Raw genomic sequence first — 25785 nt, 5'->3', positions numbered from 1 at the left:
TAGAGAAAGGTAAGACTAGCACAGAGGACAGAAGGGAGCTTTGTGTGCTTTCTCATATCCAGCTCCGCTTACTTTCTATCTCTCAGTTAGATTTCAGGCATCATAAACATGCAGTGGCTCTTTTTGACTCTCTTCACTACTTACTATCATCAGGTAAGTTGTGCTGCATTCATATATTTTTCTTTAGCTATGTGTTTAACTTTACAGAGTTTATGCTGCCGAAAAAAAAAAAATGGAGAGGCCTATGGTAGGAGCAAACATAAGCTGCTGCTCTGAAGCTATGATGTTAAAGCTGCATTTCAGGCTTGCAGACTTGCCCAGATCACATAGTTCGAGGTGGGAGCTCGCTCTCAAGAATCTAACAGCAGTTTCTGAACCAATCTAACTAATTCACAAAACATTGTCACTACTTAACCATCAAATACAACCAAACTGAGCTTCATTCTCTAAATTAGTTATGGTGTTAGGGAAACCCATTTTAAACTAGACTTTATTTGCAAGTCTCTATACATTAAAATTATTATTTTTCATGTGACCCAGCATGAAGACATGGCAAACAGTGACACGACATCAGTTTACTGCATAGACTTCTCAAGCCTGTATGCTAAGAGTCATCCCATGTGTTGGACTTTGTTTTAGGTGGGGGTGAGGGAAGTCATTGGAGTGTCAGTTAGGCAAGTTAAACCCTCAGGTTCCAACACTATTTAATAGTTTATAACTTCAAATTTTTATCCCATTTGGCATGCACTGCAAATGTCAGAAGACACTCAATTATTGTTAGTGCTCAAGTCAAAGGGTGTTGTCATGTGGTATTTTCTATTCCCCTGCAGCTGCATCCCAATCCAATTTAAAATGCAGCGTTTGGCAAGTAAAGGCTGCCTATGACCTACTTTGCCTACAGTGCAGACACACTTCATTAGGACATACTGCATCCAACTGCAAGGAACACTGTGCAACGCACAGCAGGTCAAACCCAGCCTCTGCACTGTCATGAGTAGTGCTCCCTTAAAATCAATGGAATTTTGATGACCTGTGTTTGACGTGTTCCAAATGCATGTCAAGCACAGAAAAACAACACCTACTGACATGAGCCCTTATTTCCTTTAAAATGATATTTTAATACATGTGTATAAATTATAATATTGTATTTTATTGTGTTCTTGATATTGTTTGACACCTTTTAACAATATGGAATCATTTAGACTGTAAACTCTCACAAACAGGGCCCTCCTAACCTTCTTTTATGGATTTGTATTTAATGCCTAGTACCAGGGGGGGACTGACCATTTGGAAACTCAGGCACTGCCCGAGGGCCCGGGGTCAGTAGGGGGCCCCATGAGATGCCCCTGGTACCTTTTCCATAGGCTTTTTTGAGTTTGGGCAAGGACACAGGGGCCCCATGATCCCCTACTGCCCGGGGGCCCCATTAGTTGTCAGTCCGCCCCTGCCTAGTACACACTATGAGAAAATTGGATGAACGATCATCCAATTTTCCACAAAGGTGTGTATCGTGATGTACTGACAATGGTGTTTACCTTAGGTTCACACCTAAGCGTTTTCAGTTTTGCAGAAATGCACTACAGTCCATTTAACATGATTTCCTATGGGACAGGTTCACATCTCCACATTTTCACCAGGTGCGTGTTTTGGAAAAGGTCAGGGCATTTTTTTTGTTCTATAGACTTCAATGGAAATGCTGCAGAAAAGCATGTAGTGTGTTTTTGTTGTGGTTTTTCCACGTTTTTGATGCGTTGCAACAAGAATAAAAAAATGCATCAAAAACGCATGTACAAAAATGCAAAATGCACCACAAACCTCAATGCAGAAATGGATAGGTGTGAACCTAGGGTCAAGGATAAGTTCGCCTTTCGACCAAAAATAATAAATGCACATTTTCTGCAAGTAATCTTTCTGTAAGTAAATGCACATTTATCATTCTTGGTTGCAGGATCCTGGAAAGCATCACACCAGTGATCATTGCTAGTGCCATACTGGTCTCCTGCAGACCTGTCAGTATACAGTATCTACTTGCCTGTACGGGATGTACGGGCAAATAGATATACTGACAGGAAGAATCAATGCATGTGGAGTGCCGTGGTAGTTCATTGAGTGCTACAAGCTGACAGCCGCTAAGGCTGTTGGGACTTGTAGTTCATTCATTCACAGAAAACAGTGAACGAATGATGTGGCCGTGTGGACAGAGCCCTGCATGGCCATGCTGTTTTTAAACAGTGACAACTAGTACGGGGAACTTCTCTTCGTACTTCTGTCATAGGGAGGGGGAAGCAGCAGGCCGGAGCTGCAGCATTAGGAGCATGTCACATGGTCCACCCTAAAAACGGGTGGAACATGTAACATGTTCCCCAAGGTGAACTTATCCTTCAACTTGTACAAACATTCTTGACTGACAAAGGCAAATGTAGGCAAACATAACTGCTTACCAGCGTAGAAGAGTTGTTACCTGCTCCTGACCACATGTGCATTTTTTTTTCTCCATTCAGTTACTTCCATACGATTACTGTACACATTGGATAAAAATCGAACGTTGTATTCACTTACGCTAAAAATTTTCGAGCTTGCACCTTTGTTGTTTTTCACCTGAATAGTTAGAATTGGCTGTCGAAAGCACTACACTAAAGGACAGTTAACTGACTGATCGTTCCTTGCACTGAAATTTTCGTAAATGTTCTTATCGTGTATATGGGCCTTTACTATTCTGTCTCCCTTTATTTTGAGAAGAGCTGTGCAAACTGTTGGTGCTCTATAAATCATGTATAATAACCATTATTAAAATAATTTGTAAGTATAATGTAGAAATACTAGCTTATTTTTGGATTTGCCATAAATGTTCATGGGGAAAATAGAAAAGAAAATCTGGAGGATTTAATTTAGAATCAAACTGAGTAGCATGATAACGGGCACACACATTTACAGTCATTAATGGACCACCATGGCAAAAAACTATTATATTCTGTATATGAGTAATACTCATTTTACTCATCTAATTTTATTATGGTTTTATATAAATTCCATTTTTTTTTATTTTGCATGCAGTTTTGTTTTTATTTTCTCCATATCTACATGAAGATCTGGCTATTTATAAATAGAAAATTTCAACTTTTAGGATAAAAAGTGACTGTTGTAGGCACCGCTGGCAGTGTATTGCTTGTCCCAACCTCTTTCATATCATTGTATTGAACACCTTAGCATGTAGACATTGAGACAAATATAAATAAAGGTGTGCAAAATAAAAATTCATATACTCAATGCTTTTACCTTTATGAATTGCATAGAATTATCACGCTACAGTGTCTTTTAGGATAATGATCCCATTTATATCCACAAACGTAAGGCCCCATTCACACTTGAGAGTTTTGTAGCTCGAAACTTAAAGCTCCAGGACTCTTAACAACCACAAATCCATTAATTTCAATGGCCTCTGTTCACAGCTGATCATTTTGTTACCTCAAGAAAGTACATGAGATTCTTTTAGGCAGATTGGAGTGTTTTTGGCCCCACTGGCTTTAAAGGAAACACCTTACAACAAAGGAAAAACATACAACATGGGCGTTTTATGAGCATTTTGTCACTCCCTTTCAGGCCAAACAGCAACTCGCCACCTGAAAAACGAGTAACGTGTTTTTTTCTAGTGTTTTTTCGCTCATTTACCAGCCAAACAGCAGCTATCCACTCCTTATTTCCTCCCCCTAGTACTTTCCATTGGCTAAAATAAAAATACCTGAAACTTGAACACACATGTACAACGCTTGTATACACTTGTAAAACTCTCATATAAAGACTTCTGAAAATTACTCTGCTCAGGTCTGAATGCAGCCTTAGGCCAACCATATATGGATCAAATCTCAGCTGGTTCAGCCAAGATTTGATCCATCTATGGGCAGGCTGGTTGTACTGAGGTTAATCCATCAATTGATTTCCGTATAACCAGCCTGTCATATTTTTTGCATGAGATCATTGCTAGCTGCTATAGCTGCCAGCAGTGATCATTGTGTTCTGAAGGCTCCCCGACGACGGACCATAATAGCACTGTGGGAGGGATTCCCCGATCAACACTGGCTGCGTTGATGGGGGAACCAAGCAATTTTCTTTCCTTCAACCCTTGGTGGAAGGAAGGAAAATTGAATAATCTATGGCTTGGCTTAGCGTCACTTTCAGGATAAAAACTGTTGAGAGTGCAGAGTTTGCTGTTCATGGAACGGATTATCCACTTTGTACATAATTACATGTCCCCCTCTGTTTGCTTACATGTGTTCTATATTAGAAGTATTAGATCATCTTGAGAAACTACAGTAATAGCAGTATCACTGCATGGGCTGGGGAAGATAAATCTTTACTGTCTAGTTTAATACATTTTTCTTAGATTCTTGGTGGAAACAATGATACTAAAAGGTTACAGATCTTAAGGCACCTCATCCAAAAAATGTTAGTAAATGTCTCAAAGCAATACAAAATAATATAATTAATTAAAAAAATTAGGGCTAAAGCCTAAACTGGATTACTTATGATCTGCATTGACACAATTGCCCCAAACTAATGGAACCAGCAATATAATCAGTCCAAATATTGAAATCCTGATATCAGAAAAGGTTGTGTGTCATACATCCCTGGAACTTGGAGCCTGTTACTGAAAAGCTGTTTTGAGCCCAAGCAGATTAGGACCTGCCAGTGTTTGCTCTTCTATTGGTGTTATGAGCAGCTTACTGTCAGACACGCTGATGCTACATGTGGTCATGAAGTGGTTAAGCTTGTGCTTGCCTGCCGCAGTCCTCTCCTTTGCTCTTGTGAGCATTCCAGCTCCCTGCTTTACTTTCTAAATAAAAGGATCACTTTAACTCTGGCACTCAAATCTGTACATGCTTTTGATAGTAAAGTATTTCCTGTTGAGCTAATCCCTTAAATCTTTGGTTGTGTATAAAATTGAAAATGTGCTGTCATATGGGTAATGGTGAAAGATTTGGCATTGGCCTGTTTGTAAAGGTTACAGTGTGTAGAATAATTTCTTAAAAGTAGCGCAGCGCTTAACCTAAATAAACCTCAAAATCAAAAAATGACAAACATACTGAATAAACAAATATATATATAAAAGTGCATCAAGTGCCCAAACAAAAGTGACTAATGGTCACCCTCGTGGTCTATTAACAGTGAGCTATAATAATGAAATATATAAGTGAAATGTATTAACGAAATATGTGAAATCACTCATATAAATAAACAACCTATAATATATCAAAATGACCCCTATATACAGGGGATATAAAGAATGTGACAGATGTGACCACACAACAAATCACTTAAAAAACTCAAAACAAATATAAAATTGTCCATAAATAAGTGCTTCAAACAACACAAAAATCATGCAGCGTGAAGATAGTGATGGTATCGGTGAAAGTGTCAGCACACTTTTATCCTCAGTGGCTAGATTGCCTCCTCACCTCCTTTAGGCGACTCAATGGGCCATTTCACTTTCAGGATCACACCTGGATCCTACTCCAATCCTGGCAGGTAATTATTTGACCTGTAGTTCCTCTCCCAAGTATTCAGTCAGATACTCCAGGCCTCTCAGGAAGGGATGTGTCTGTCAAAAACGTTTCTCACCAATACAGCATGGAGAATTCCTATTCCATTTAGCATTTTCAAGGGTATAGGTAGTGAAAGACTTCAGAAAGGACACTGAAATACTTCTTGCTGCAGTCCTGTTCCTGATCTCTAATCAGGGGCGGACTGACAACTCATGGGGCCCCCGGCAATAGGGGATCATGGGGCCCCTGTGTCCTTGCCCAAACTCAATAAAGTCTATGAAAAAAGTACCACTGGCATCTCATGGGGCCCCCTACTGACCCCGGGCAGTGCCCGAGTTTCTAAATGGTCAGTCCACCCCTGTCCCTAGTCATGTGTTTGTCTGTGCTCATCAGACAAACACATGATTAGGGATCAGGAACAGGACTGCAGCAAGACGTATTTCATGCTAAATGGAATCGGAATTCTCCATGCTGTATTGGTGAGAAACGTTTTTGACAGACACATCCCTTCCTGAGAGGCCTGGAGTATCTGAATACTTGGGAGAGGAACTACAGGTCAAATAATTACCTGCCAGGATTGGAATAGGATCCAGGTGTGATCCTGAAAGTGAAATGGCCCATCGGGTCGCCTAAAGGAGGTGAGGAGGCAATCTAGCCACTGAGGATAAAAGTTTGCTGACACTTTCACCGATACCATCACTATCTTCACGCTGCATGTTTTTTGTGTTGTTTGAAGCACTTATTTATGGACAATTATTGTGATTTGTTGTGTGGTCACATCTGTCACATTCTTTATATCCCCTGTATATAGGGGTCATTTGATATATTATAGGCTGTTTATTTATATGAGTGATTTCACATATTTTGTTAATACATTTCACTTATATATTTCATTATTATAGCTCACTGTTAAAAGGGCATGAGGGTGGCCATTGGTCACTTTTGTTTGGGCACTTGATGCACTTTTATATATATATTTATGTTTATTCAGTGTGTTTGTCATTTTTTGATTTTGAGGTTTATTTAGGTTAAGCGCTGCGCTACTTTTAAGAAATTTATTTTACACTGTCGAGGTATCAGTTTAAAGTGTTGGCTGCTATTGTTTAGGCCACTTCCTTAAGCGCAGGAGGATTTTGTGTATATTTTTGACTTACACTGTGTAGAACTATCCAAGATTTACTTACGATTCATCATATATTCACGGTTTCTATTCAGCTGATTTTTAGGCAATTAGCACCAATTTATTGTCATTATTTTATCGGCATAGATTTTAAAATGATCATTTCTCTGCCATAGACAGTAGTGTCTCTAAACATTAAATCACATGACACATATTTTATTTCTTCCTAGGTTAAAGATGATTATAGCCATATTAGTGCACTTGCAACAGAAACAATTAAGTATTGTCTGTGAATTTTTTTATTTGCCCTAACATCTCTTTCAGGGTTTACCCCTTTCTTCAAGGTCCAAGCAGTGTTCAAGTTTGAACCTGGGTTCACACTGATGCGGTGAGGAATTTCAGCGTTTTCTGTGCAAATTATGCACCGAATTGGACCCTGTTCATGCGAACCGATGCGGATGTATATGCAAAATGTGGTGTGATGTGCAGAATCGAATTGCATAGGTGTGACTACCCATGCGACCAGGGGCGGACTGACAACTCATGGGGCCCCCGGGCAATAGGGGATCATGGGGCCCCTGTGTCCTTGCCCAAACTCAAAAAAGCCTATGAAAAAGGTACCAGGGGCATCTCATGGGGCCCCCTACTGACCCTGGGCCCTCGGGCAGTGCCCGAGTTTCCAAATGGTCAGTCCGCCCCTGCATGGGTCCTGCACCTTTCTGGTGCGGTGCGATTTGAGCCATACAAAATGTACACAAATCGCATGTGATTTGCAGAGGAATGTGGTGCAGTTCCTGTGTGAATCACATGCGATGTACCACACCACATTAGTGTGTACCTAGCCTGTTAACCCTTTGAGGATCGTAAGATTTTGGAACGCCAAAAGAATCAATTGTTTTGTTTTTAAAGTTCGTACACTTCAGTTGCTGTAACTAAGCCATTTCATGAAATAATTGGCAAAAAGCTAGATCCATTTGTTGTTGATAAGAACTAATATTTTGACTCAAACCAAAAAAAAAAAGAAGAGTTTTAAGTTCTTAATCAGATGATACACGCAATTAAAAACATGGGACAAATACGTCCCTTGGTGCTCAAAGGGTTAATGCAAATTAAAGATGTATCATTAACATTACTCAATTGTTTTTGTCCTAAATTAAAGCAAATCTGAAGTGGCAAAGTACAAGAGTCTAGCTCTGCTTCCTCAGTGGTATCAACAGTGGTTCAGACAAGTTACTGTCACATCTGGTATGCGTTATTATATACTGCAGATTTGTTACACAATGACTTGACATTTTAATTTACACGTACCAGCCATCTGCAACCACTGCAACAATAAGAATTTATTTTGTTTAATTTATATTTGCCTAGTAATACATTTATTTTCTTGGATACATTTCCTACAACAATACCACTCTGTATTTCTTTGATTTACATTGAAAAATACATATATATATATATATATATATATATATATATATACTTTTTGTATCCATTTGACCATCATTAGCTTCAGTATCTCGTATAATGTAACCATAAGCACTGCATGGCAGTGGCAGAGAGACAAAGATTCCGAAATAGATGTTGAAATTGTGTCCAGTTGTGTTCACAAAATATTATTGCAAATGCACCTGGACATAGCTTTGACATTTATCTCAGAATGAATATTTCTTTTTTTAACAGTTGGTTTATTGAAATTGCACAAAAGTATAACAAAGCAAGGTATATAAGAACAGGCAAACTTATGGCAAGCAGTAGAAATACAACACACATGGCATTCCAATGCTAAGGATCATACTGAGTCAACTGGTCATCCGGAGGAGGGAAACCCCTGGGGGGGGGGGGGGGGGGAGGAGAAGAAGAGGGACAAAGAAGAAAAACAAATCATAAACATAAACAATGCAAGCAAATAATCAGTATAAACTGGACATGCCTGTACAAAGTTGGACAATTATGGCAGAATGAATATTTCTATCTTGTTGTACCAATGGAAATATTATCATGATGTGCTTATTAACTAGAAAACAGTTTGTGATTGTGTGCTTATGTCTATGGTAGTTGATATTAACCCCTTCCTGACAAGGCCATATTTTGCCATACGGCGCTGTGTTACTTTAACTGACTATTGCGTGGTCATGCAACACTGCACCCAAATTAAATTTACGTTCTTTTTTCCTCACAAATAGAGCTTTCTTTTGGTGGTAGTTGATTGCCTACGCGGTTTTTATTTTCAGCACTATAAACAAAAAAAATGAACATTTTGAGAAAAAAACTATATCTTTTTGCTATTAAACATGTTCAGTAAAAAAATGTAAAAAATCTAATTTCATCATAAATTTAGGCCAAAATGTATTCTGTGACATGTCTTTGCTGAAAAAAAATTCCAATACGTGTAAATTAATTAGTTTACTTGAAAGTTACAGCGTTTACAAATGGCGGTATAGATACTGGAATTTTTTTTTTTACTAGTAATGGCGGCAATCAGCGACTTATAGCGGGGTTGCGGTGGACATTCTGACACTGGGGGAAACTGACTTGGTGTCACTGACATCCCCAGTGACACCAATACAGTAATCCGTACAAATAAAAAGCACTGACACTGTACTAATGGCGCTGGGGAGGAAGGGGTTAATAGTAAAGACATGTTGGGTGCTCAGAGGAATTTAACTATACTCCCCCTATAAAAGACACAGTACACCTTATGACTGGTACACACGGGCCAAAGATCGGCCGGTTCAACAGAAACCGGCTGACATTCAGCCATTGTGTACAACAGCCTGTCCAACAGAAGCCAGTCTAACCATCGGCTTTTATCAAACAGGATGCTGGTTTTCCAGCATATCTATCAGTGCTTGCAAAAAAAAAGGCTGTGAGCGCCGATCAGTGTGTTCTGGTGGGGGGGGGGGGGATTTTGCCACACTAATATCGCTTAGATAGTACAACGGGTGAGCCCATTGGGTTAAGATAAAAAAACTATCATGTGTACCCCATGTTAGTCTAAAAAGGGCGGGTTGTGCTTCACTATCATTTAACTTTACTCAGGATCTTGACCCAATTATATTAGGATTAACCCCCCAATTCTCATCTCTGCGGCTGTGCTTGCCACGTTTTGCATGGGCACGAGAGCCCATTCTTTTGAATGGACTCCCATGCCCGTGACACACAGGGAAGAAGTCCCTGCACTTCTTTAGAAAATGCAGCCCGCACGGGAACTTTGGTTCCCAGTACAGTTGTGTTTTCTAGTGCGGGCGGCGTGCCATTAGTACTAATGGCACCCGCCTGCGGGTCCGCAATTCTCTGTGCGGGTGGTGCGGCTGCATGGATTCTTGTTCGGATCTGCAGCGGCACCACCCACACATATGTGAACCTAGGGTAAGAGTGGACCTTGATCAAGCTGATTAGTGGATACTTGTAAATATCAGTCGATCCATCTGTTTGGTTTTCTTTAAGACGGTACTCCAAGAGGATATAAGAGACACCATTAATACATAATTAACCACTTGCCCTCCTGAGGATTTACCCCCCTTAATGACCAGGCCTCTTTTTGCAACTCGGCGCTGCAGTAATTCAACTGATAATTACGTGGTCATGCAATGCTGCACCCAAACGAAATTTACGTCCTTTTTTCACAGAAATAGAGCTTTCTTTCAGTGGTATTTGATCACCTGTGCGCTTTTTATTTTTCACGCTATAAACAAAATAAGGCCCAAAATTTTGCAGAAAAACAATATTTTTTACTTTCAGCTATAAAAAATATATAGTAAACTCAAAGTTGGTTATAAATTTAGGCCAAAATGTATTCTGCTACATGTTTTTGGTAAAAAAATCCCAATAAGTGTATATTGATTGCTTTGTGTGAAAGTTATAGCGTCTACAAACTATGGTATAGATAATGGAATTTACGCCATTTTTTTGCTATACAGCGCTGAGCTAGTTTAACGGACAATTGTGCGGTCATGCAATACGGTACATAAATGAAATTTATCATCCTTTTTTTTCCCCCACAAATTGAGCTTTCTTTCGGTGGTATTTGATCACCTGTGCGGTTTTTATTTTTTGCGCTATAAAAAAAAGGCTGACAATTTTGAGGAAAAAAACAATATTTTGGACTTTTTGCTATAAAACATGTCCAGTAAAAAAAAATTTAAAAATCAAATTTAGTCATAAATTTCTGCCAAAATGCATTCTGCGACATGTCTTTGCTAAAAAAAAAAACCCAATACGTGTAAATTAATTGGTTTACATGAAAGTTATAGCGTTTACAAATGGCGGGAAAGATACTAGGATGTTTAGTTTTTTTTTTTATACTAATAATGGCGGCAATCAGCGACTTATGGCGGGACTGCGCGGACATTCTGACATTGGGGGGTACTGACTTGGGGTCACTGACATCCACAGTGACACCAATACAGTGATCAGTGCAAAAAAAAAAAACACTGACACTGTACTAATGGCACTGGGGAGGAAGGGGTTAAGTTTATTTTTCAGGCAAAGGGTTAACTGTGTGAGGGGAGTGTTTTACTAGGGGGTGGGGATGTGTACTGCACGGGACACCGCTGATCGGGAGAGAGAAACTCTTCTGTCCCGATCAGCTTGTCCTGGAGCTGTCAGGGAACTGACATAAAGCACAGCTACTGCAGCTGTGCTCTCTGTCAGCGATGATCGCGGGACATAGCTGGTAACGACCGGCTGTGACCCGGCGACTGACATCTGCGGCTGTGATCGGCGGGACAGTTAGGGTAGCGGCGTGCCTCGCGCGCGCCCCTTACCTGTTTACAAAACACACGTTTTAAAACGTGGTTTTGCCCAGCCGTGCTGCCCTGCCACCGTATTTATACAGTGGCTGGGCGGCATGTGGTTAAATGCATATTTTATATGGAAGTACGTGATTTTGACCTAGTTTCAGCCATACAATAGAGGTGAAGTGTGGAAGGAAGAAGCATGTGAAGCCAATCAGTTCATATGCTGACGAGTAGCGGGTCCAGGATGACCTGGGCTCAGATGAGGTGGGTTGAATTATGTTTAGTCATAAGGGATCTAGTGGCAAAAAAAATACTGTGGGGAAAGCATTGGATCAAAGCTAAACATTGCAACTGTAGATACCCTGCCCTAGGTAGTAGTTCCATAGACTAAATATAGTGCTGCTAGGCCATAGCCAGCCTGAGCACGGATTGACAGTTTTGATTTTCTCAGGTTTTCACTAAGCTCAGTGTTATGGTTTGCTTCTGCTTGCTGTTGGGGAGTGTCCCTGGCAAAATGTTGATACAATACAACAATTTGAGTGATGAATATATACACTGCTCAAAAAAATTAAAGGAATACTTTGAAAACACATCAGATCTCAATGGGGAAAAATATCATGCTGGATATCTATACTCATATGGACTGAGTAATGTGTTGGGAATGTAAGGATGCCCCATCGTTTGATGGAAATTAACATTATCAACCTACAGAGGACTGAATTCAAAGACACCCCGAAAATCAAAGTGAAAAAATGATGCAGCAGGCTAGTCCATCTTGCTGAAATTTCATTGCAGCAATTCAAAAAGGTACTCAGTAGTTTGTATGACCCCCACATGCTTGTATGCATGCCTGACAACATTGGGGCATGCTCCTAATGAGACAACGATATTTCCTCCCAGATCTGGACCAGAGCATCACTGAGCTCCTGGAAAGTCTGAGGTGCAACCTGGTGGTGGACCGAAACATGATATCCCTAAGGTGTTCTATTGGATTTAGGTCAGGCGAGCGTGGGGGCCATTCAATGGTATCAATTCCTTCATCCTCCAGGAACTGCCTGCATACTCTTACCACATCAGGCCGGGCAATGTCATGCACCAGGAGGAAACCAAGACCCACTGCATTGGCATAGGGTCTGACAGTGGGTCCAAGGATTTCATCCAGATACCTTATGGCAGTCAGGGTGCCATTGTCTAGCCTGTAGAGGTCTTTGAGTCCCTCAATGGACCCTTTCACGTCTGTCACATGTGCTCAGGGTGAACCTGCTCTCATCTGTGAAAAGCACAGGATGCCAGTGGCAGACCTGTCAATTCTGGTGTTCATTGGCAAATGCTCTATGATGCCGGGCAATGGGCACAGGGCCCACTAGAGGATATCGGGCCCTCAGGCCACCCTTGTGAAGTCTGTTTCTGATTGTTTGGTCAGAGACATTCACACCAGTGGCCTGCTGGAGGTCATTTTGTAGGGCTCTGGCAGTGCTCATCCTGTTCCTCCTTGCACAAAAGGAGCAGATACCAGTCCTGCTGATGGGTTAAGGACCTTCTATGACCCTGTCCAGCTCTCTTAGAATAACTGCCTGTCTCCTGGAATCTCCTCCATTCTCTTGAGACTGTGCTGGGAGAGACAGCAAACTTTCTGACAATGGCACGTATTGATTTGCCATCCTGGAGGAGTTGAACTGTCTGTGCAACCTCTGTAGGGTCCAGGTATCTCCTCATGCTACCAGTAGTGACACTGACCCCAGCCAAATGCAAACCTAGTGAAAAACAGTCAGAAAAGATGACTAGGGAAAAAATTGTCAGTGGCCTCCAACTGTAAAACCATTCCAGTTTTTTTTTGGGATCTTCTCATTGTTGTCCCTCTAGTACACCTGTTGTTAATTTCATTAACACCAAAAGCAGCTGAAACTGATTAACAACCCCCTCTGCTACTTAACTGACCAGATCAATATCCTAGGAGTTTAAATGACGTAATGCTATGATTAAAAAGGGTTCCTTTCATTTTTTTGAGTAGTGTATGTCCCAACAGCCAGCCACTAGGAGGCTTATTGCCAGTGCTGGATAAGAATATACAAAGCATGTGTGTGAGCTTTTCTCTTCCAGGCCTGCAAGGTGTGTTTTTGTTGCTCTCTTTCCTTTCCTTCCCAGGCCTGCTGCCTGGTGAGGGTGTGCAGTGCAAGATAGTCTCCCAGGCCTGGAGCCTCAAGCTTCCTGGTGTCCTGCTGCAAGGTATATCCGGGGGAGGAAGCGTAGGAATGTGTAAGCCTGGAACAGGGTGCCAGGGTAAAACTTAGTCAGTTGAACGATGCCTGGGTGTGCTGGCTAGAAGCTGTAGACATTGCAGAAAGTTCTGGGGGCCCATTCTAGGGATATGGGTGCTCCATTACAGCTGCTTTACAGTCGGAGAATACAGAGTGACAGTCCGGCTTAAAGGGCCTTCTTTTGTTTGGACTGTGGATGGAGATCCAGAGTCTTTATCTTTGTTCTTTTTGGGCGTCCTGTCCCGAAACCCCTCTCTCCCTTAATTTACTGGGTATTTAATAAACTCTGTAAACTTTCTTCAAGTTACTCACACCCAATTTCTTCCACCCCATGAAGAGTCGAGAAGTGAGGTGAAATGCTAGTGCACTGAGCTACCTCCATTACTACCTAGGGGTAAGGGGTGCTACACAACAATAGGTGGTTTTGTTGTTTTATCATCATTTAATGGGCTTCATTTTTTCTTCATATTTGTAGTTGGAGTCATGTGTCATTTTTCTTACAGTGTATGCACAGTCAAACTTTTTTTTTTTAGTTTTGGATTGAGCAGAGAATGGTTAGAATTATCCAGGTCTCCATTAGAAAGATTTACCTTCACTTCTTTTTCCTGCTGATAATGTTTGACTAGACAGGAAATGAGGGTTACTCCACACAGCAACACAGACAGAAATACCAACATTTTCTTTAGTAGAATAGAAGAGGGCTAGAACCTCTGTCAGATTTTTATTGTTGTTTGTCTCCCTGTGCAGATTTTTCCTCACTTCTTGTCTGGTAAAACTATTTTCAGACACACTGGACTTAGGAGTAAAAAAAACCCAAAACAAACAAGTTCTAATACTTCCTAGCACATAAAATTAAAAAGTAAGGCTCCGGCAGTGAAAGGGGGTTCATTTTCATGTTTTAATGTTACATTATTAGCATCAGTGAAAAGGGTCACGTGGCTTGCAACCTAAGAAAATATTCTGCTAAAGTGATGGCATACTTATAAAGTGCATATTGCTATAGTTTCTTTGCAGGGCAGAAGAGCAAGTAAACTCTTTGATGGCGAAGGACAAAGCAACAGACTCAGAGAACATCCAACGAAAGGAGTTTTGTCACTGGCCATGCAAATGCTCCAATAAACGTTCATGCCCCATGGGAACAAGCCTGGTGAGGGATGGTTGTGGATGCTGTAGGATCTGTGCTAAACAACTGGGGGAAAGTTGCAATGAAGCAGAGGTGTGCGATCACCACAGAGGTCTGTACTGTGACTACTCAGCTGATGCCCCAAAGTTTGAAGTCGGGATTTGTAAATGTAAGTTTGCTTTCTTATTGTTGGCTGTATTGGGGGTTTGATAACTGTTCTTTCATCATTTGGTGATTTGTAAATGTAAGTTTGCTTTCTTATTGTTGGCTGTATTGGGGGTTTGATAACTGTTCTTTCATCATTTGGTGATTTGTAAAGGTGAACTTAATATTATTGTTCAGTGACTACCATGCTATGAATTTTACTTATGCATTTGATTTACTGCTTTATGTTTGTCAAGAAAGTTAAAAAAACACAATGAAATATACATTTTAGAGCATCTTCAAATATTATCCACACCGATTTGCAAGTGCTGCTGTATTACAGATAGTCCTTTGTGTTTTCCTGAGAAGCAGTGCAATTCTAAGCACTCATATTTGTGGGGCCTGAGTCTGCATACAGATGAGGTTCTAAAGTCTTGCCAGAATTCAGACAACCAAGATCATGTGGCTTGGAAGCAAGGAGATTGTGATCATCACATGCATCACTTACGCATCTAAAGCTCTGGGCTTTCAAACAGAATGATACAGAGACAGCTGTATTTTGCAATATGATGCTGTGAACAGTGGAATGATCTTATCTTTATAATCATAATGCAGGCATTCATTTTGTGTGTGTGTGTGTATATACAGTTGCAAGAAAAAGTATGTGAACCCCTTGGGATTACGTGGAGTTTTGCATGAATTGGGCATAAAATGTGCTCTGAACGTCATCTAAGTCACAACAATAGAAGAACACAGTCTGCTGAACATAATACTACACAAACATTAGATGTTGCCATGGTTTAATTGCACATAACATGTAAACATTCACAGTGCAGGGAGGAAAAAGTATGTGAGGTCCTAGCTTAATGACTTCTCCCAGAGCTAATTGGAGCCAGGAGTGAGCCAACCTTGACTCCAATCAGTGTGATGATATTGGATGTGTTGCTGACAGCTGTCCTGCCCTTAAAAAGCACACACCTGTTTTGGGTTTACTGGTTTCAAGAAGCACTGTCTGATGTGAACCATGCCTCGCAGAAAAGAGCTCTCAGAAGACCAACGATCAAGAATTGTTGACTTGCATGAAGCTGGAAAGGGTTACAAAAGTATCTCCAAAACCCTTGATGTTCATGTGTCCACGGTAAGACAGACTGTCTACAAATGGAGAAAGTTTAGCACTGTTGCTACTCTCCCTAGGCGTGGTCGTCCTGTAAAAATGACTGCAAAAGCACAGCGCACAATGCTGCATGAGGTAAGGAAGAATCCCCGAGTGTCAGCTAAAGACCTACAGAAATCTCTGGCACATGCTAACATTTTTCTTGACACATCTACAAAAAGGAAAACATTAAACAAGAATGGAGTACATGGGAGGACACCACGGAGGAAGCCATTGCTGTCCATAAAGAATATTGCAGCACGTTTGAAGTTTGCAAAAGAGCACCTGGATGTTCCACAGCACTACTGGCAAAATATACTGTGGACAGATGAAACCAAGATTGAGTTGTTTGGGAAGAACACACAACACTATGTGTGGAGAAAAAAAGGCACAGCACACCAACATCAAAACCTCATCCCCGCTGTAAAACATGGCGGAGGGAGCATCATAGTTTGGGGCTGCTTTGCTGCCTCAGGGCCTGGACGGATTGTTGTCAGTGATGGGAAAATGAATTCCAGAGTTTATCAAGACATTTTGCAGGAAAACGTACAACCATCTGTCCGCCAACTGAAGCTCCGCAGAGGATGGGTGATGCAACAGGACAATGAACCAAAGCATACAAGTAATTCAACAAAACAATGGCTGCAACAGCACAGAATACGCCTTCTGGAGTGGCCCAGTCAGAGTCCTGACCTCAACCTGATTGAAATGCTGTGGCATGACCTTAAGAGAGCGATTCACACCAGACATCCCAAGAATATTGCTACACTGAAACAATTTTGTGAAGAGGAGTGCTCCAAAATTACTCCAGATCGTTGTGCAGGTCTGATCTGCAACTACAGGAATTGTTTGGTTGAGGTTATTGCTGCCAGAGGAGGGTCAACCAGTTATTAAGTCCAAAGGTTCACATACTTTTTCCTCCCTGCACTGTGAATGTTTACATGTTATGTGCAAGTAAACCATGGCAACATCCAATGATTGTGTAGTATTATGTTCAGCAGACTGTGTTCTTCTATTGTTGTGACTTGGATGACGTTCAGAGCACATTTTATGCCCAATTCATGCAAAACTCCACGTAATCCCAAGGGGTTCACATACTTTTTCTTGCAACTGTATGTGTGTATATATGTATATGTGTGTGTGTGTATGTATGTATATATATATATGTATGTATATGTGTATATATATATATATATATATATATATATATATATATATATATATATACACACACACTATATTGACAGAAGTATTTGGACGCCTGCTCATACATGCTCATGAACTTTAATGGCATCTCAGTATTAGTCCGTAGGGTTCAATACTGAGTTTGCACACCCTTTGCAGCTATAACAGCTTCAAACCCCCCCCCCCCAATTTTGATCATCCATGTCTTTATAGACCTTGCTTTGTGCACTAGTGAGCAGTCATGTTGGAACAGGAAAGGACCATCCCCAAACTGTTCCCACAAAGATGGGAGTATGAAATTGTCCAAAATTTCTTGGTATGCTGATGCCTTCATTGGAACTAAGGGGCCAAGCCCAAGCCCTGAAAAACAATCCCACACCATAATTCCCCCCCCCCCCCTTTCACCAAACTTTACACTTGGCACAATGCAGTCAGGCAAGTACCGTTCTCCTTGTAACCACCAAACTCAGACACTTCTATCGGATTGCCAGACAGAAAGGCATGATTCTTCACTCCAGAGAACACATCTCCACTGCTCTAGAGTCCAGTGGTGGCGTGCTTTACACCACTGCATCCGACGCTTTGCATTGCACTTGGTGATGGCTTGGATGCAGCTGCTCGGCCATGGAAGCCCATTCCATGAAGCTCTCTATGCACTGTTGTGCTAATCTGAAGGCCAAATTAAGTTTGGAGCTATTGACTCTGCAGACAGTTGGCGACTTCTGTGCGCTGTTCCCACTCTGTCATGTCACGTTGCCCACCACGACATGGCTGAGTTGCTGCTGTTCCCAGTTGCTTCCACTTTGTTATAATACCAAACAGTTGACCGTGAAATATTTAGTAGCAAGGAAATTTCACGGATGGACTTTTTCCACAGGTGGCAGTGCCACGCTTGAATTCACTGAGCTTGTGAGAGCAACCTATTCTTTCACAAATGTTTGTAGAAGCAGTCTGTATACCTAGATGCTTGATTTTATACACCTGTGCCCATGGAGGTGATTGGAACATCTGAATCCAATACTTTGGGCAATATAGTGTGTATATATGCTGTGTATATACAGTTGTGTTCAAAATAATAGCGGTCAGACATCACTAACCTGATCAATCACTGTTTTTGGTAGAAATGATATTTTTACATGGCAAGTAATTTACTAGCAAATGTAATAGAGTAATAGAAATCCAACAGACCCAACAGTCATGACATGCATGCTCCTGATTCTGTGTAATTGAATCACTAATTGAAAGGGGCATGTTCAAAATAATAGCAGTGTGGAGTTCTATTAGTGAGGTCATTCATTCTTTGAAAAACAGGTGGCAATTATTGCCCTTATTGAAGGAAGGAAGGCAGCAAATGTTGTACATGCTGGTTACAGTGCATTTCTCTCTGAAATTCTGAGGAAAATGGGTTGTTCCAGACATTGTTCAGAAGAACAGCGTACCTTGATTAAAAAGTTGATTGGAGAGGGGAAAACATATAAAGAAGTGCATAAAATGATAGGCTGCTCAGCTAAAGTGATCGCAAATGCTTTAAAATGGCAACCAAAACCTGAAAGACGTGGAAGAAAGGGAAAAACTACCATTCGAATGGATAGAAGAATAGCCAAAACGGCAAGGACTCAGCCAAAAATCAGCTCCAGGAAGATCAAAGAAGGTTTAAAGTTACCTGTGAGTACTGTTACAATTAGAAGACGCCTATGTGAAGCCAAGCTATCTGCAAGAAGCCCCCGCAAAGTACCACTGTTGAAAATAAGACATGTACTGAAGAGGTTATTATTTGCCAAAGAGCACATTGACTGGCCTAAAGAGAAATGGCGCAACATTTTGTGGACTGATGAAAGTAAGATTGTTCTTTTTGGGTCTAGTGGTCGGAGACAGTTTGTCAGACGACCCCCAAACACTGAATTCAAGCCACAGTACACTGTGAAGACAGTGAAGCATGGTTGCGCAAGCATCATGATATGGGGATGTTTCTCATACTACGGTGTTGGGCCTATTTATCGCATACCAGGGATCATGGATCAGTTTGAATACATCAGAATACTTGAAGAGGTCATGCTGCCTTATGCTGAAGAGGAAATGCCCTTGAAATGGGTGTTCCAACAAGACAATGACCCCAAACACACCAGTAAACGTGCAACATCTTGGTTCCAGACCAACAAGATTGACGTTATGGAGTGGCCAACCCAATCCTCGGATCTTAATCCAATAGAAAACTTGTAGGGTGACATCAAAAATGCAGTTTCTGAGGCAAAACCAAGAAATAGAGAAGAACTGTGGAATGTAGTCCAATCGTCCTGGGCTGGAATACCTGTTCACAGGTACCAGAAGTTGGTTGACTCCATGCAACACAGATGTACAGCAGTTCTCAGAAACAGTGCTTATACAACTAAATATTCATTAAGTGATTCAAAGGAAAGCAAAATCTTCAAACATTTTTCAGTTTATATAGTGAATGTTTGAGTTTGTAAAGAAGAATACAAACACTGCTATTTTTTTGAACAGTCTAATATTCACTTTTCTTCAATTTTTTTTAGAGGAACAACACAAATTTGATATATTTTTCTTCTTGTTTTGATTTGGAATAGAATGTGTAGTGTTCCCAATGCATTTGTGTGTATGGAAATAAATGCTATTAGGATTTTGAGCTTTATTCACTTTTTTCAACACACTGTTATTATTTTGAACACAACTGTATATATCTCACACTTTACACAGCAATTTTTGTCAATAACATTTCTTCAGCATTTTACTTTTTCATAAACTATTCCATGTGACCATTTCTCAAAAACTCTCATGCTAAATGACTAATCATGCTAAATTACTGAGTCTAGAATGACTAGGCCTGCCACAGTGCTAACATTCTATTGGCCCAGCTTCTTCATCCTGATGTCCACATATGAGCAACTGAACCCCATAGACTTGTATGGAACCAAGATATAGACCAAAGCCTGTTTGTCTCCCAGCCCATAGAAGTTTATGGACCTCTACTGTACATGTGCAGACATCAGAATGAAGAAGCCACCAGAAAAGATGTAAACATTGTGGTGGACTTCCACAGTCAAAATTCAATGGGATGGGGGCAAAAAGCTAACAACTGTTACTGAACGTTTACTTACCCTTTTAAGCTCCTGAGCACACCGAGACCTGAATTTTTTTTTGTTGTTAAAATATTTTCAGCATGCCATAATTAAGAGGGGAATTGGTCATATACGGCATGTGCATGTATAAGGCATGGGGACGCCTTATCACTTTTTTTTTATAAATGTATGTTTATCGATCATAATAAGTACTTGGGACAGTAACAAAATGCATCATATCCATGAGGTACAAGGTAGAAGGATTGTAAGTGAACGTTTGCTAAACATAGTATGTTGATGGCCAGTAATACAACAGTAGGTGAATTTATGGCTTAGTATGGTGTCCTTTTTTGGAAAAATATGATCTATGGAACATTCAAACTTATAACAAAGACGTGTATTGATTAGCACATAGTATAAATATACCTGATATCTTCTATCCTTGAACTTACAGATATATATGCTGTTGGATGTGAACTCAACGGTGTGCTTTATCAGAATGGACAGTCTTTTCAGCCAAGTCCCTTTTACACCTGTCTTTGTATAAGTGACACAATTGGATGCTCTCCACTGCTTCATTCCAAACAAGATGGAAGCCAATGCACAGAGTCTACAGATGTCACTAAAAAAAAAGGCTGATTTATCAAACTGTGCTTTAGAGAAGAATGCAGCTATGACAGAAAACAAACTTATACCAGGTATACAGCATTATCTATCAAGTTTCTTTAGTTCACTGTAAGGCCTCCTATACAAGTGTGCCAACCTGTTGACTTAAAGTGGTTGTAAACCCTATCATACACCCAGTGCAGTGTAAAACAAGGTAGAGAGGGTGCACTAGCCTTCTGCATTAACTCTTCTTCAGAGTGGTGGATTGCCCCCTTGAAATGCGTCCCTTATTTGGAGGGTCCTCTTGCGTTTGGGACTGGTCTTGGTGACTAGGTTGCTTTGGACCCTGATATGCTTTTGCCATTGAAGTTGTTTGTGAGTATACATCTATTTTATTAAATCAATAAAACTACCACTCAGGTAATGCACAAGGCTGATGTGCCCTCTCTTCCTTGTTTTACAGTGCATCTTCTGAGTTCTCCCCCAACCCTTAGGGGGCAGCAAAGCCTGTTTCAGTATTGGAATTGCTAAGGACCTGTGATCCATCTATTGCCAGTGCACCACTCTTGAGCGCAGGGGATTTTTGTCCCCCGAGTCAGAAAAACTTGTCAGAAGTGATAGAGGAACAAAGCAGCAGACAGGAACGACACTGGTTTGGATTGAGAAAAGTACACACTATAGAGGGATATGCTTTGTTCATATTTCACGTCTGAGGTTTGCAACAGCTTTAAAATAAATTCTGTTTCAGTCCACAATATTATTTTATTATAGTTTGTAGCACTGACTATGTAAGTTTGTTGAGTGATATTGAGCCAGACATTCGCAGTATGTAAGAAACATACATAGAGGTCTTTTTTTATTTATCTAGTGATTAATGGTTTGTTGGGTTTTTGTGGGTTGGACATTTTTTGGTCTTTGTGTGTAGGAGTTGCAGATACAGTAACAAATTTGACAGCATGTTAAGTATTTACAAAGCATCTGGGATTAATGGAGGAAATATCAGCTTTGAGTTGTTCAAAGGAAACAAACACTGAAAGATATTTGTAGGCTGATCTTATGAAAATTCTAGTTGCTTAACTGTCTGTGGCTTCCAATATACAAAACAAGCATTCAACAAGTGAAGACCTTATTTTCATATATATTTCATATAGACCGCGCTTAAGGTCATACAATCAACTAAGTAACCATATATACAAATTATAGTGATAACAATGGACAAAAACATATAAAATATTGGTATTCAGTCCCAACATGTGAATTTAAGTGCAGTAGTGCTGTATCCTTAACGGTGAACCTCCGTACTGAGGTAACAAGTGCTTCACTGTGCTCACACTGATGCCCCACATGGATGTAAATTCACCATCATCCCATGACCATCTATCTCTAGGTTAGTCAAATGCGCTTTTGGGACTATCCCAGTATGCAATATGATATCGTTGGCCGGTATTCCTTCACACTCTTAACCGTGGTAACCGGTGACCCTCCACTAGGGCTGCATCAATAATAGAAGCTCCTCTCCTCCACAGGCAGTAATTCATATTATGAGCATAAAATAAAACAAAATCAGACAACCCATAGTGTAAAACCGTAAGAGCTTTAATAATGGGGTCAAACAATAAAAATGCCACTCACAAAAAAAGTACTTTCCTGGCACTAGGTGTATTCAGCCTTGTTGTATATGAATGTAAGTTAAAATGGTCGCCGCGTTCTAGTGTGCGTTCCAAATGGCGGAAGTGATGTCGGCGGAAGTTGCGTCATCAAACCTTGATGCGTTTCGGCCAATAGATCGTCTTTAGGAAGTGCAAAATCCACCATTTTGAAGATGGTATTAATACCCTTCAGTCACAAATCAATTGCTCAATCATACTGCAGGGATAATTTTTTTTCATTTATCCACTGATTCTGCCGTTTTATAAATGCGTTGACCCTATTTCTGTGTATAGACATGCATTAGGGAACCTTCCCCCTTAAGAACACCACTATGTGCCAACTTTTCAAATAGATTTTGAATATGTGTAATTAGCATCAATATAATGGCTTAACCATATTCCATTGGGCGCTGACTTTATTCAGCAATGTTGCAGTTATTGTTAAAACTATGAGTGCCACAGCTGTACTATGATTGAGCAAATGATTGGTAACTGAAGGGTATAATTACCATCTTCAAAATGGCGGATTTTGCACTTCCTGAAGACAATCTATTGGTCGAAACGCATTGAGGTTTTATGACGCAACTTCTGGCGATGTCACTTCTGTCGTTTGGAACGCACGTTGGAAATTATTGGAGCTTTAAGCTGGCCCTAGATGGCCAGTAGCCAGAGCCATTGATCTACAAAAGTTTTCCAACATTCCCGTTAGACAGAAGTTGATCTAACAATCAATTTCTGTTAAATAGGGATGACTGCAGATGGAACGACATTTGGCTGGTCCCTGATGAACCGGTTGAATTTCAGCTCATCTATGCCAGCATTAGCATGACATTCAGGTAACTAGTATTTTTAGAGAACATGAGGTCAGTAGTGGCAACCTATATACTTTCTTCCATACAGGTTTCCTTTAAAGCCTTGTAATTGTATTAGATGTTCCAATAAAGGTAGGAATCATTGTTTTCTTTAAAGCATTATTTGGCAGCACTTTTCCTTATCAGGATTCATAGTCTATTCTGTGTATGAGAAGCAAAAAATTATTTTTGAATGAATAAACTGCTGAAGGTTGACTAAATCTGCTTTTAGCATTTGTGATCCAAATATATGAGATAAATCTTGTGTATAATATCTAGATCATTGACCTTAATCAGTAGCTGTCACTGTGTAATGTAAGTGTTAATAATAGTAAAAGCAGGGTATAGTGCTAAAAAACAAATAACGGGGAGCTATGGAGTTGTGACGTCACGCCGCGGCGCCAAGAGAGCCCCGGCGGCCATCTTCAGATGGTCAGTGTTTTTTGTTTGCCTATACTCATTGTTTGTACTTCACTTGAATAAACATCGTCTGTTTAGAAGATATCACACTACCTCCTCTTTTGGAGCTCCTTGTGAGCTACTAATACCCACAGAGCGGCTGCATCACATATGGCAGTGGATACCAGGCAGTGTGGGGCACCTGACCAAGACCAGACCATTGAGGGATCCCCAGTATTCTGGAATTGATATTTCTTAATGCGCATTTGGATTGCGTATCTGGTGAGTGCACAATCTCATCATTCTTATCACCATAGCACCAGACTAGACCACTGGACTTTGAAGATCATCTGGATCTCCTGTGCACTTTTCATTGTGGACTATTGTTTGATTTCCTAGTCCTGCACTTTGCACTTGATTGGTCACTAAACAGTGACAAGATTATCACTTTATGCTGCACTTTATTTCAATTTATATGAGCTGGTTTCATGTGTTTTTATGATGTATGCATGCATTTACCATTGACACGGTTTTTGCACCATTCAGTCACTTGATTCTATTATTTAAGTATCGTTATTTATTGTTTTATAGCACTGCACCCTGCTTTTACTATTTATTTGGAGGTTTTATATGGTACCTTTTGGTGTTTAGCAGCTTTATTTCTGTATAAGCGCTCGCTTGTTTTTACAGATTATTCTTAAGTGTTAATAATAGTTTTCATGTATACTATGCTTGTTATATTTGAAGATGACTCACAAGCTATTCCGAATCTGTTTTGTCGGATCACTTGCATTAAAAGTAGAAATTGCACTGTAGGCTTTTTTAAAACCAATAATTTAGCACATTGTGTGTCAATGACAGATTACTGTCATTCATATAATAAAGGCATGGCTTTGTTTAGGCACATTTTCAGCAAAACAATATGTGCACTAGTATTGGTGGAATTTTTGTTGTAATTATCATCAGTGAAACAATAACTGATCACTAAGGAGATTCATCTATAAACAGTGAGCTAACAAAACATTTCTTGATGCCCATAGTAATTAAACAGCTTGCAATCGCACTGCAGTACAAAACTGAAAGGACTCATTTTAACTTGCTTTGGACTCAGAAATGCGATTAGGGAGCAGTGCAGGAGCTGCTGCCAGGCATTTAGAAGGCGATACTGCCACCTCCTACATGTTGTTTTTTTTTTGACACTTGAACAAGGTTTTGGGAATTCTGTACTGCAACCACAAGACTAGTATTTGGCTTGTGGTTGCGGCTCCGCTACATTCATTTGAATGGGTTGCATTTGGCGGTACTACTGCTAGCATAGACCTATAATTTTTGCTGTAGTTATGAAGCATCGTACAAGTTCATCGGGCCGTGGGTTATTTTACGGCAGGTGGCAGGATCACAGTAAAACTATGTCTCAACCTCTTATTTTTACCGCCCCTGACTGCAAGTGTACACCAGCCCAAAATGAAGTATTCTCATTGGTTTTTAGAACGGCCTGTGGGCCGAGAGTTATTAATTCTGTTTAGCCACGTTTGCATACGTATTTGCGTTTAGAAGCGTTTTTTTAAGATAACCTCAGGAGACCTTCCAAAATTCCCAGAATGCACTGAAAAACAGTAAAACATTAACTATTTCAGACATTTTGAGAGAAATAGAGAGAGCAGGAGCAGAGAGAGCAGTATGTGTTGAGATGACCTGTCTTTTCTGGTTGTATTCACTATGGATCCCATCATGAGTATAATGCAGCACGTTCTACCATTTTTTCCTTCACACAAAACCTGGAACTGACTGCGCTGGTGTGCTAGGTCCATTTGAATACATGGAAAACGCTTTGCATGCATTTCTGATTATGAAAAAAGGTTTTGGACAGCATTTGGATATGGAACAGTTAAAAAACGCTGCTAAACTCAATTGCTTATAAATGTGCTTAGCCGCGTTTAC

General features: G+C 40.4%; 1 long non-coding RNA gene across 1 annotated transcript; it reads left to right on the top strand.

Moving 5' to 3' along the window:
- On the top strand, positions 1-24765 carry LOC149457563 (uncharacterized). Its single transcript, XR_016313608.1, has 3 exons — positions 1-153; positions 14661-14949; positions 20794-24765. It is a non-coding gene; the product is annotated as an uncharacterized LOC149457563 (long non-coding RNA).
- The last annotated feature ends 1020 nt before the right edge of the window (positions 24766-25785 follow it).

Source organism: Staurois parvus, unplaced genomic scaffold (genome assembly GCF_062004578.1).
Source record: "Staurois parvus isolate SC_StPar_1 unplaced genomic scaffold, SC_StPar_1.0 ptg000314l, whole genome shotgun sequence".
NCBI classification, from domain to species: domain Eukaryota; kingdom Metazoa; phylum Chordata; class Amphibia; order Anura; family Ranidae; genus Staurois; species Staurois parvus.
The sequence above is the reverse complement of the archived record's forward strand: the minus strand, read 5'-3'. Positions and strand labels throughout refer to the sequence as shown.